This window comes from Lonchura striata, chromosome W (assembly GCF_050655825.1).
Source record: "Lonchura striata isolate lonStrDom1 chromosome W, ASM5065582v1, whole genome shotgun sequence".
Taxonomy (NCBI): Eukaryota; Metazoa; Chordata; class Aves; order Passeriformes; family Estrildidae; genus Lonchura; species Lonchura striata.
Window position 1 is genome coordinate 41,794,863 of NC_140743.1, and position 12,466 is coordinate 41,807,328.

At 49.2% G+C, this 12,466-nt stretch overlaps 1 long non-coding RNA gene and 1 pseudogene across 1 annotated transcript in view; one reads left to right on the forward strand and one right to left on the reverse strand.

Annotated features, from left to right (window-relative positions):
• Window positions 1-1,157: 1,157 nt before the first annotated feature.
• LOC146763208 (uncharacterized) overlaps window positions 1,158-12,466 on the forward strand; it is a 662,135-nt gene continuing 650,826 nt past the window's right edge. Inside the window, exon 1 of the long non-coding RNA XR_014952628.1 lies at window positions 1,158-1,289. This is a non-coding gene — a long non-coding RNA (uncharacterized LOC146763208). The remainder of the gene's footprint in view (window positions 1,290-12,466) is intronic.
• Window positions 6,705-12,466, reverse strand: part of LOC146763209 (uncharacterized) — a 42,374-nt pseudogene continuing 36,612 nt past the window's right edge.

Sequence of the window (12,466 nt, forward strand, 5' to 3'; positions counted from 1 at the left end):
TGATCTGTTGTCTCCTGCATTGATGCTTGGTCCTTTGCTGCTACTAAAATATCTTCCATATAATACAAGATGAGGGAATTTGGGTACTGTACATGAACTGAGGAAAGTACTTTTGCTACATACCACTGGAATATACTCAGATAATATACCTTGAGGAAGTACGAGCCAATGGTATTTTTTTAAAGGGGCCTGCTGATTTATTGATGGGATGGAGAAGACAGTAGTCCTGCAAAGATCTGCTACAGTTTTGTTGTTCATGGCCTGTGGTGGTTTCTGGCCTGTGGTACAGTGGTTCTTTTGTCCTCACACGCCACTGAACTGTGCTCAGCTGAAAGTTTCCCAGAAGATGGTGTGGACAATCCTGTGCTAGGAAAAAACTGTTAGTATTTTTACAGGGACTTCTGTATCCCCTGTTTTTTGGAGGTGGCCTCCTTCATAGTTTTGGACATTCCCTCTTAAAATGCCCTCTTTGACTGCAGGAATAGCATGTATCCTTTGGAATCTGTTGGTTTTCAATTGCCCCTTTAAATGCTGTTAAAGCCTCTGCTAGGGTTTGTCTTTGAATTTCTATAGCTTTTTCCTGCTTCTTTAGGGTTTTTTCCTGTGCAATTGTGATGGCATTAGCTAGCACCTCTGCCTGCATTGCTGCTGAATGTTAAGGGGTACCCAGGTGATTGCAAGCGTCCACTATCTGTGTTAAAGTGGGCTCGGGGTCTTGTGGCAATGCACATAATATTTTTCTGCAGATTGGATTTACATTATAAATTGCAAGCCCTTTTAATAACTCTTCTCTGGCACAATCTATGCGAATTTGCTTATCCAATGCCAATTTTAAATGTTCCAAAAATGTAACGTATGGCTCATCCATCCCTTGTTTATTTCTGTGAAGTCTAATTCTGGTTTATTCCTGTCAGGCACCTGAAGCAGGGCAGTCCTTGCTGCTTCCTTAATATCCTGAAGAATTGGTCTTTTAAGATCCCTTGCTTGTCTTTGTGGGTCTATGTAGGCTCCTTCCCCAGCAAGCTGGTCTAAAGTTATATTTGCAGTGGCTGGAGTTCTTGCATAACCTCTGTCGTGGTTTGACATGGAAAGAGAATTTTTTCCGGAAGGAAGAGGTCAATTTAGATATTGACCAATTGAAAATAGACACGCCTCTGAGAACACAGAGGGGTTGAAAGCAGAATTCTCAGGGGAACTCGCTCTCTTTGGTTCCGGTCAGCGTGCAGTGCAAACCTCCCCTGCCCAGCCACAAGCTGGGTGGGGGAGGGGAAGCCCCCATGGCCTGAAAGGTAGGCCCCAAGGGTGGTGGAAGGACTGGAACTGGGCTGGCCCCTGCAAATGGAAGGGTGGAAGAAATCTGGGATGTCTCCATTTCCCCCCCCCCCCGGTTTCTCTCCCGAGGGGGAGAGAGAAAGAGCCAGTGGCGATCCTGTCCTGTCAGCAATTCCACCGCGAGGAAGGAGGAGCGGGAGGAGCGGCAAGCTGCCCAGTTGTGTGGGAGTTGCTGGATGTCTGGGCATCGAGCCATCCTGGGAGTTCGGACTTTTAACCCTTCCTTGAGAAATGAAAGCTTTGTGAATTTTCCTTTCCCCTCCTCGGTTTGAAAGAGAGGAAGAGGGACACCTTGGACCCTGGGATGGGATGTTGGAAGGAGGAATTCTGGATGGGAGGGGGACAAGGAGTGGCTTTTGGCTGGACTTTTCCATGTTAGCCACAACCTGAACCAAATCTTCTCCTTCAAGAGGGACTGTGTTTTGGGAGGATGCCAGTGAGTCAAGAGACCTGCTTCAGCTGGGAAAAAGACAAAAGTGGAGTGAACAGAGAAAAGGTTAGGGGGTTTGTGGTGGCGCCCCCTTGCCCTGGAAAGGAAAGAGAAGAGAAGAAGATCTCTGTTCTTGAGCCCTCGGCCCCAGGGGAAAATGGGGGGGACTGTTGTCCCAAACAATGAAAAACTGAACTGTTGTTTTCTCCCCTCTTGGCAGGGCATCCTTGAAAGGAAAAATCCTAAAGGCAGTCTGACCATCCATGCATTGTGGTGAGAGCACTGTGCATGGAAAGGAGAAGGGTCACCATGGCAAACTTTTTCTCTGGGTGGTGCCATGTGTGACATGGAAACACAGGATGTGGAGCTGTGTTTCTTGGGGGGTCTGTGGCACAGGGGAGACTCTGTTCCCTCGATGGACTGAGTATCGGTTGTTTGGAGGGTGGAAACCTGATTGGGGTCCAGATTGTGTCTCACTGTGGTTTGTTGGAGTTGGGTGGTGGGAGGAGGAATTTTTTGCAAGGTTTTCATTTGGATCTTTGTGTGGTTTTTTTTTCCCCTTCTTTAGTTTTCTCTTTTCTTTTGTAGTAGTAGTTTAATAAAGTTTTTTTCCTGTTATTAAGCTTGGGCCTGCTTTGCTCTATTCTAGATTCCACTTCACAGCATTCAAGGTAGGGATCACATTTTCATGGGGGCACTGGCATTGTGCCAGTGTCAAACCATGACAACCTCTTAAAAGGTCATTTAGTAAACGTTTCCATGCTAGTTACCACAGAGAATACTCTGTTGGAGACAATAAAGATGTACAAAGCTGTCTCAGGTCATGAGGGTGTAACAGAGTGGAAATTTAACAAGGTAGAAATGCATTTTGGATTTAGGTGAAATGTGCCATTTTGAATTATTTAGTCTGTAGCTTACTTGCATAGATGAAACATCCTGTTTTAACTTGCTTAGTCTGTTAACTCTGCTGTGCTCAAGACTGCCTGTTCTCACAAAAAGCCAGTTCTCACAAAACTGCCTCAACAAAGGAAAAATAATGCAAACTTCCAAGCTAAAAGGAAGATAACGGGGAGCCCCTTGAACTTTGAAACAAAGACAAGAGCCAAAGCTGAAGCTGCAAGAGATGGACAGGGTGACCAGAGTTCTCTCTGTACAAGGACTGATAAGTGTGAGAACCCCGGCCTTGCTCTGGGGTCTCATGTGGTGGTGAAATTCCTCCTCCAACCTGTGCTTCCAAAGAAAAACTCCGCAGGCTTTAGCTGTTCGGTCTCAAGGCAGTTTATTGCTAGTTATCTAACAGATTATGTTCTTGGACTGCGGCTATTTGATCAGCGGCCTGGGCAGAGACACACACACCCCCTGACATCCTCTCTATCTGCTGTCTTCTTCGTCTCTCCCCCCGCCCAGGGCTGCTGCTATCTTTTATAAGATATATTATGTATAACATGTTTAGAATTATTCCCCAATACCTACTACCTACGTTGCCAAGTGTTTTACTACTCTAAACCAATCTGTGAGTGCCAACATCACCAAGAACATGGAGGTAAGGAAAAAGAAGGAGGAAGAACAGGATCAGCCCACTTTCCTCCATCTTAGAACTTCTGACCCCCATGTACAAAGTAAAAACCCCCCTGTACATGTGTTAAACCCCCCCTGTACAATACTAAAAAAATTTCCCCTTTACTTTGTAATTACTTATACTATATTATCTAACCTTTTGTGACTGCTTGTTCCACCTCCAAAGTTGGCAATTCATTCCATGGCTCAAACTCAAAATCACAGCTGTTTTTCAGCTGTCTGCCAGGGTCTAGAATGCCTCTGACCAAGGCCTGGAACCTCTAAAAATGTCTGAGAGACATTCTGAGTTCCCACAGATAAGAACTAGTTGCAACTTGTAATGCAAAACCAGTAAAATGAATATGCATGAAGCTATTGTGAAACCTTAAGCATATGTACAAGTAAGGGGGATAAAAAAGGTTCGGGAATTCTCAGAGGCACACCTTTGGGGGAGCGATGCCCACATGCATCCAGCGCTGAAATAATCATATCGGCTTTACAACTTTTACAAGATGTGGAGTGTCACGATCCGCTAGGACAAGGGGGGTGTCGTGATGGTTCATTAACGGATACCAAAAGTGCAAAAAGGCAAATGGCAGGGGACTATCAGTTTAATCATGGTGAAAAATACATATTTATGACTGTCTTTTTGCAAATGTTACAATGAATATTATATGTGTAATGTTAGAAAGTTATGCTGTATTAATTCCCTTACGTATTGTGTTAAGTATAGTTTTAGGTTACAACATAATGTTAAAATAGAGACTATGTATGTGGGGGGAGTTTTCTTTTTAGGAATGAGATACTCGCTTTGAGGAACACCTACATCTTCCAAAGAAGAGGAATTTATGGCTTCTTATCAGAAGAAGCTAATTTCTTCAGGCCTTGCTCAGACTAGAAGACGCCAGGGGATTAAAGGAAACAGTTGACATACAACAGACAGAGTTTCTTGTTTAGAATAGAATGCATGCATCACCATGAAGGATGTATGAATATGCAAGAAGTGTATTGGTTTAAGAGTGATTCCTTTGTTCACAAGGGATGCTTTTCGTAACTTTAGTGTCCGAGAGCATCCGGACATCCGTAATTCTTTGCTTTTTATTGTCTTGTAATTGTCCTAACTCTAAACTTTATTGCTCTAATTGTATTATTATTTTTATAACCATTTTATTATTATTAAACTTTTAAAAATTTTAAAAACCAAGTGATTGGTGTTTTTCACAATTATGGTAGAAGAGGATTTTTACTAAAACCTCTCTGCCAGTGCCTTAGGAGACTCAGAGTGAAGAGACGCGTCCTGCCCTGGTTAGGCAGCTTCGCTCTGTTCCCCTGGTGTTACCGACAGACACAGGTTTTGATCCAGGGACAAAAGGAGACAATAAAACAAAGAAAAGGGAAAGGATTCCCTAAAACCGTGATAACTAGCCCCTAAGATTAGCGTGTACACGAAGAACAAAGACCCAAGGACAAAGGATAGGTAAGTATTTGTTGGGGTGGGGTGGATAAGGGGGGGATGAATGCGTGTGAATGAGAGGTGAGCTGGTTATCCCAGACTTGCCAAGTGATTGTGGAGTCTCCCATGCTGCGTTTCCGTCTTTTTCGCGAGAAAAATGGCCAGTAAAGAGATGAAGCGAGTGAAAACAAGAGTGAGAGAAACCCCCCAGGGAAACTGGGACTGGGTCTCCCGGAATTAAAAGACAAAAAGAGGGTTTTCTTGGCATAATTAATTGGGGAAAAATAAAAGGGTAAAAAAAAAAAAAGAGGGTCTTCCTTGGAGGGGCATAAATTTGCTGGGTTGAGGGAATAATATCCTAAGAGCACTCAGGGTTGCTGGGTTGAGGGATTAACATCCTAAGAGCACTCAGGGTTGTCGGACTGAAAGATATCCAAGAGAATCTGGGGTTACAGCTAGATTGAGGGATATCCAAAAACCCTGGAACTGGCCAGTAACACCTAAAAGTGTAATAGGTGTGTTAAAATTTTGCAGAATGGGGGGACATCCAGGATTAATGGACATCCAGGATGAAACCTGCTGGGTTGATGGAAAAGGGTTACATTCCAAGAGCACTCAGAATAACTGTAGATATGTAGATATGTAATATAAATTGTTTGAAAGTAAAAGGTACCTTATTGTTGTATGTGAGAGTGAGTGAAAAATAAAAGTGAGTGAGCGTGAGCAAATGAAAGTATATATAACAGTATTGCAAAGTCAAGAAGTATGAATGAACAGGCTTGAGGGTGTCAGTGTGTGTGAGAGTGAGAGATAAAGGTGAATACATGTAGATGAATGGAAGTATATGCAATGCAGATTGTTTATTTTGAGCTGTACTTTATTTCCTTGAAAGGAAGTGGATGATTTTGAATGATATTGTGCTAAATGATAGTGTGAGAAAAATGACTTTTTGTGTAGTTGAATAAAGGTGGTATTCAGGTTTTAGAGAAAGTGGGAAACAAAGGCATGGAATGACTGGATAAGATTTTGGAAAATGGGACTGAAAATGAGTAAAAAAAGAAGACAAAGGGAAAGAAAAGGGAAGGGAATGAGGGAAAAAGAGGAAAAGAAAAGGAGTGGGATCCTTCACAGGTTTTACCCCCTCCATTCCTGTTCATGCCCGCACCACTCGCGGCCAAGCCTCTTGTCCCGGGCCCTGGTGCCGCGCTCCCGCCCCAGTTCCCTTTTCCTCAGCCCCGGCTAGCTCTTGTGAGGCGAGGGCGGGCGATGGAGGCACCCTCCGCCGCTCCCAGCTGGGGTTTGGAGAGTGCCTTTGTGGGTTCCGGGCAGCGCTAGCAAGCCTCGCGGTGGTAAATGAAGAGCGGATCCTGCTGGGGGCTAAGTCCAAGTTTATTGTAGCCCAATGGGGCCAAATATCCTAGAATAGTGCCAGCCAACAGGAACAAGCACAAGGTGCTTGCACTGGCTTATAAACTGTAAGGGAGGGGTAACCGACGACTGATGGGGATAGGGATAGGGAGTGGCTCCGGGATGGGGTGATACAACGTGGTCCAATGGGGGAAGGATATGGGGGGAGCCCCAGGTCCTCGCCCAATCACCCGGTGCCCTGAAGTAGAAGCTTCTGGATGGATGGGAAGGGGCACCGAGTGATAGACAAGGCACCCGGGGGGGGTAAAGGGGAGGACTGCGTCTCTTCCAGGGTGATGGACAGCCACTGGAGAGGCGGGAAGGGAGGACAAGGCGGGAAAACTGGGGACAAACCAAGTTGCACACGGGGGTACAAAGGAATAAACCGATACATAATATAGGGATAATAAAACATACAAATAACGCAACTCCACATCTCCTCCTTTTTTTGTTTAAAAAGAAAGGGGAAATGAGCAAAATGAGTCTTTAAACGGGGGCTGCACAGTCTCTGGGCTCATCTTGAAACTAGATGTTGTCTTCTTTAGGAAGTTCTTCTTCTTGGAACCCTTCCTGATTTAATGGTTCCAGTTCGTAAGGCGCTGTCAGTGCAGCGTGGTTGACACTGATGGTGGAGTTAATTGCTTTTAAAATTAAACTCTTCACCACGCTGAAGCCTATGATAAACACAATGAGTCCCAGCAGCAGCAGGAGTCTTGTTTTTAAAATTGATTGAACCCACCCAGAGAGTCCTCATCCTTCAAACAGCGACCCCATCCATCCTGCAGCAATGGAGTGCGGACGTCCTCAGCCCTGGAACTTTTGCTGGAGGCTGAGGAACGATCCACGCATGCTGGGGTCTTAGGGCGATGGTGATGCCCAGAAGGATGAGGCTCATAGATGACAGCATCCTGGGTGGTTTCAGGGTGGAGTGCGTGTCTGGAAAATAACTGAAATATAAGTTAATAATCGAGGTAGGGGAGGTCTAACTCAAAGGGGAACAGAGAATCCCAGGAGCCAGAGAGGGAAGAGGGGGGATCAGGTGAGGGGGACCTTTTCCGCCGTCGGAGGGCGGCGTACCCAACTTGAGGACTGTCCGGTTTTCTCTTTTGGGTCTTAGGGACATATGGTCTGACGAATTTGGAAGGGACCCATCTCAGGCCTGAGGGCGTGGATACGCAAGCGTACCCCCGTCCCCAGGTGACCAAGTCATAGGGTCCTTCCTGCCGCCAGGTCTCAGGGTCTTTAATGAGAACTGGCGGCTTTTCCCTGACCTTGCTCTGTTCGTAGGAATTAAAGTGCCTCGCGATGGGGGGGTTGAGGCACTCGAAGGAACAGTTTAAGAAATTGATGGTAAAAAGGGCCCGCGCCAACTGAACCTGGGGGGACTCATTTTCAGCTGACAACTGTTGTTGTTTAAGCATCCTTTTGATGCTTTGATGAGTCCTCTCTACCACGGCTTGACCTGTCGGGGAATAGGCGATGCCAGTTTTATGTTCTATTCCCCATTGTTGCAGGAAGCCTGCGAATTCCTTGGACGTGTACCCGGGGGCATTGTCTGTTTTTATCTGTTTTGGGACGCCCAGCATGGAGAAGGCTTGTATCAGGTGTTTCTCCACATCCTTGGCCTTCTCCCCTGTGTGGGCAGAGGCGAAAACTGCTCCAGAGAAGGTGTCCACGGAGACATGGACGTACTTCATCCTCCCGAAGGAGGGGATATGAGTAACGTCCATCTGCCACACCTCACAGGACTTTAGACCCCTAGGATTAGCCCCTGCGCTCACCGATGGTAGAGGGAGCGACTTACAGGACGGGCATGTGGCCACAATGGCCTTGGCCTGGTCCCGGGTTAGATGGAACTGCCGGACCAGACCAGGCGCATTTTGGTGGTAAAGCTGGTGGCTTATTTTTGCTTGCTGGAACTTGTCCGGGAGTGGCGCCAGCTGTGCGGGGGCGGCAGCGAGGGAATCGGCACGCCGATTGCCCTCCGCCAAGAACCCCGGCAGGTCGGTGTGTGACCTGATATGCATCACATAAAGCAGTTGCTCTCGGTGGGAGACTAGCCTTATCAGCTTTGAGAGCAACCTGTTAAGGGCATCGTTGGAGACACCTTGCAGGATTGCATCCTGTGCTCTAGACACTACACCCGCTACATAGTCCGAATCGGTTACCAAATTAAAAGGTTCAGAGAACCGCTCAAAAGCTCTAACGACTGCAGCCAACTCAGCTACTTGAGGGGATCCTTCTACCTCAACAACATCCGCCTCCCACCGCTGAGTTTGAGGATCTTTCCAAGTTACTACTGACTTGTGGGACCCTCCGGACGCGTCCGTTGTTGCCTTCAGGGGAAGGCAAGGCGACCTGGTTTCAAGGAACAGCACGGCAGCCCAGTCTCCCCTGGGCCACTCGGGCCAACGACACACGCAGGCACCAGTGTGGTGGACGGTCGAAAGCATTTATTATCTTATCTCATGGGTTTAAATAGTCTTGGGGGACTCTGCTACGTCAGGGGGGGTTGGTAGGGTCTCTAGGGTTAGTCAGGAGTGGAAAACTACTGGGTTAGGTGTGGTTACATTCTTTGGGGTAAATGGATAACATGTTGCAGGGTGAGAGGGGGAAGGGGTCTTTCTTTCCGTCACATCCCGAAATCTTCCGTTCGCCTGTCCCTATCTACTACATCTCCCCCCTCCTTTTCATAAGTAACATGAGGTAGTCGTAGATATAGGCACTGGAGTGAGGTACAAACTTGTAACTTGGTAAGGAAAAAAGGGTTTTTGGTAAACTTGAGTAAATTTCGCAAGGTGAGTTTTGAAGGCTTTTGCAGCTGACTGTGTTCGCACTTTTTGGTTTACAGCATTTGTTGCTGGCCTACAAACAGAATGTTTGCCCGTTCTAGACGGGCCTGAACAAACGAGACTAGCTTGTTCAGCAGGCATGGTCTTATGGTAACAGCTAAAAGCAGTATTGCCAGTGGACCTACTAGGGCAGAAATTAAAGTGGTGAGCTAAGGTGATTGATTGAACCAGGATTCGAACCAGCTCTGCTGGGTTTCCTTGTCTCTCTTTCTTTGAGCCAGTCTATCTCGGAGTTCTGCCATGGAGTCTTTAATGACTCCTGTATGATCTGCATAAAAGCAGCATTCCTCTTTCAAAGCTGCACACAGTCCTCCTTGTTGCATGAATAAGAGGTCCAGTCCTCGCCTATTCTGTAAAACTACTTCTGAAAGCGAAGAGACTGATTTCTCTAGATAGGAGATGGATTTCTCGATCCTCTGCAGGTCTTCATCGATGGTCATTTGCAGCTGAGAGAGTCCGTGCTGTTGGGTTGCGATGGCTGAGACACTCGTGGCTGTGCTAGCTGCTCCCAGGCCGAGCAGCATTGCGATAGTTATACCTGTGATTATTTCTCTTTTGTGGAGTCTGTCAGGTTCTTCGAAAAGGTGGTACACTTCTTCATCTGAGTGGTACAGGACCCTAGGAACAATCAGAACTTGGACACAGAAGTCAATAGAGTCATTAAATTTGGCAAGGAACACACAAGGACTCACTCCGGATCGCTGGCAAACCCACATCCCAGATGCGGATGGGACCACCCACTTATTGGTCTTTCTGTTGGGCTTAACAACTTTAGTGCAGAAGTTGCCTTTCTGCTTTGCTAAAGTTGCATTACTAAAACATTTGCCTTGTCCTGTGATTTGACTCAGGGTGATTCCTCTGCGGGGAGTGTCCCATCTGCACTGGTGGGGGGCACTGGCTGTGGAGTAACTGAAGGGGGTGTCTAAAGCGATGCCTTCGTAGAAAGGGGGTTTAACATCATAACAAAGCCAACAGGAGTTAGTCAGGTTCGGTTTGGTTTCGTTTAGGGTTAGAAAGGTAGCTTTTAGTATATAAACACAGGGGTGTTCCACGGGCTGGTGGAGGGTTCTATGTGACCCTTTTGCAGCTCGAGGTCGACCAGTTCCAGCAAGGCTGCCATTCGAGGCTTTGACAGGGGCCACTGCTCGACCCATACGGGGTCTGGTGATTTCTAAGTCAGTTTGATTGGCAGCAGTGGGTGTACGGCAGTGGCCCTTATTATAAATTTGTAATCCTGACTCCTAACATAGCAAGGATGTCCCTTCCTATCAGGGGTGGAGAGTTTTGCAAAATGTAGGGGTGGATTGCTACTGTTTGTTCTGGTCCCTTTTTTGTATGAAGCGTTATGGCTACTAATTGGGTGCTTTTCCAAGCTCGGGACGGCCCTCCTACTCCGTTCACTGGGGGGACTTCTTTGCATTGCCAGTGTCGGGGCCACAGTGCTTGGGGAAAAATCGAGCAGTCTGCTCCTGTGTCTGCTCAAAACTGAAGCCCTATGACATGGGGGTCCTGACTGCCATAAAGGCGGCACGTCCCCCACACCTTCGGTGGCTCCTTCCCTATTTTCATGGCCAGGGCCACCCAGGGGTCCCGTTCTGGGGCGTCCCCTGCTGACCCTGCGGCACAGGCGCTGCTTGCGGCAGTAGTGGGTACGAAGGTACCGCAGGCTGTGTTGCGAAATTCGCTGGTGAGGGTACGAAGCTGGCTGCTTTTCGTGGGGGTATGGGGTATAAGGGCGCTCCGTCCCACTGGGGGTTGGCATAGATGGGCTGCCTTGCATTTGCAGCGGGAGGAGGCTGGGTGCAGCCCGCACGCCCCCTCCCTCTTCCGTTTCCCTGGGTCCGGTACCTGCATTCCTTGGCCAGATGCCCCTTCCTCCCGCAGCCCCAAACAGGCTCTTTTCGGGCGTGCTTGGGGTGGAGGCGCCGCGGCGGGCTGCCATGCCAGCTGGGGACAGCTCAGCGTAGGCTATTTTTATTTCTCCCCAGTCGGTAAACTGGGCTGGTTTGTATTGTGGCTGCTTTTCGGTGCGGCTTAAAGCTTTACTTGGTTTTGTTTTAAATTGCATTGGCTCTATTCTCTTCGTCTTAGAGTCCCAGCCAGCTCCTGGCAGCTCTTCCGAGCTGCCGGAGCTGCTGCTGGACTCAGAGTCGGAAGTCGAGTGCCAGCGCACTTCCGGGGCTCGGTGCCGTTTTGTGCGGCTCCGACCCCGCTCCTCCCCCCGGGGGTGGCGCCGCTGCCGCCCCCCGGGCTCGCCCTGCCTCCTGCAGGGGTGGGTTTCTCCCTTATATGGTGGCAGCGTCAGGCGCGGCTGCCGATTGGCTCCGAGCCCTCTGCCGCTCTCCTCCTCTTTCTCCCGCACACGCGCATTAGCGAAACTCCGCGCCTCTGGGCTCTTCGCGCCGAGACTGCCCGCGCCCCGCCCCTCCCCTTGGCTGCCGGCGCCATTTTCAAAGGCGTATGGAGGCGGCGTGGGCAAGATCTCCTCCCGAGCCGCGGCTCCCGCGGCTCTGGCTTCCCCCGCCAGTCCCTGCCAACAGAGCTCTGCGCGCTGCTGCACCTCCGGTACCGGGTCACTGCCCGGCAGTGGCGGGGCGGATGGGGAAGCCGCGGATTTTTGGGAGGTTTCCGCGGGGGGTCCCGGGCCCCGGCCCGGGGAGGGGGGCGACGCGCCGGGCCCCCCCGGATCCCCGCTCCCGGGCGGATCGTCCTCAGGGGTAGTTTGCGTTGCCGCTCCTACCCCTAGCTTGGGTGTAACCAATAAACACGTACGCGCTGCGCTCCATGTCTCCTGCTCTTCTATTGCTCTGCGCAGGGCTTTCTCTACTTTTCCCCACGCCTTAAGGCATTTGCCGCTGCCTGAGGATTTCGTGTCCTCGGCCAGCGCGGCTGTGCATTTTTCCCATATCTCCGGATGCAAAACATCCACAGGGCGTTCAATTGCCCCAAGCTCAAGCAGCCTTGCTATAGCAAGATAAAAGTCTTTGAGCTTACACTCAATTCCCCATTGCTTATGAACCTCACTTACGACCCTGGCAGTGGCGTCCATGACGACTACGGGTCCTGGGACGTCTCCCTTGCCGAGAACACGGTCTGACCGGTCTGGCCGCTGCTCTTGTCCAGGCGACACCCGCTGCCCGAGCGAATTATTCCCGGGTTTCGGCACCAGTTATGTTGCCTTCAGGGGAAGGCAAGGCGACCTGGTTTCAAGGAACAGCACGGCAGCCCAGTCTCCCCTGGGCCACTCGGGCCAACGACACACGCAGGCACCAGTGTGGTGGACGGTCGAAAGCATTTATTATCTTATCTCATGGGTTTAAATAGTCTTGGGGGACTCTGCTACGTCAGGGGGGGTTGGTAGGGTCTCTAGGGTTAGTCAGGAGTGGAAAACTACTGGGTTAGGTGTGGTTACATTCTTTGGGGTAAATGGATAAC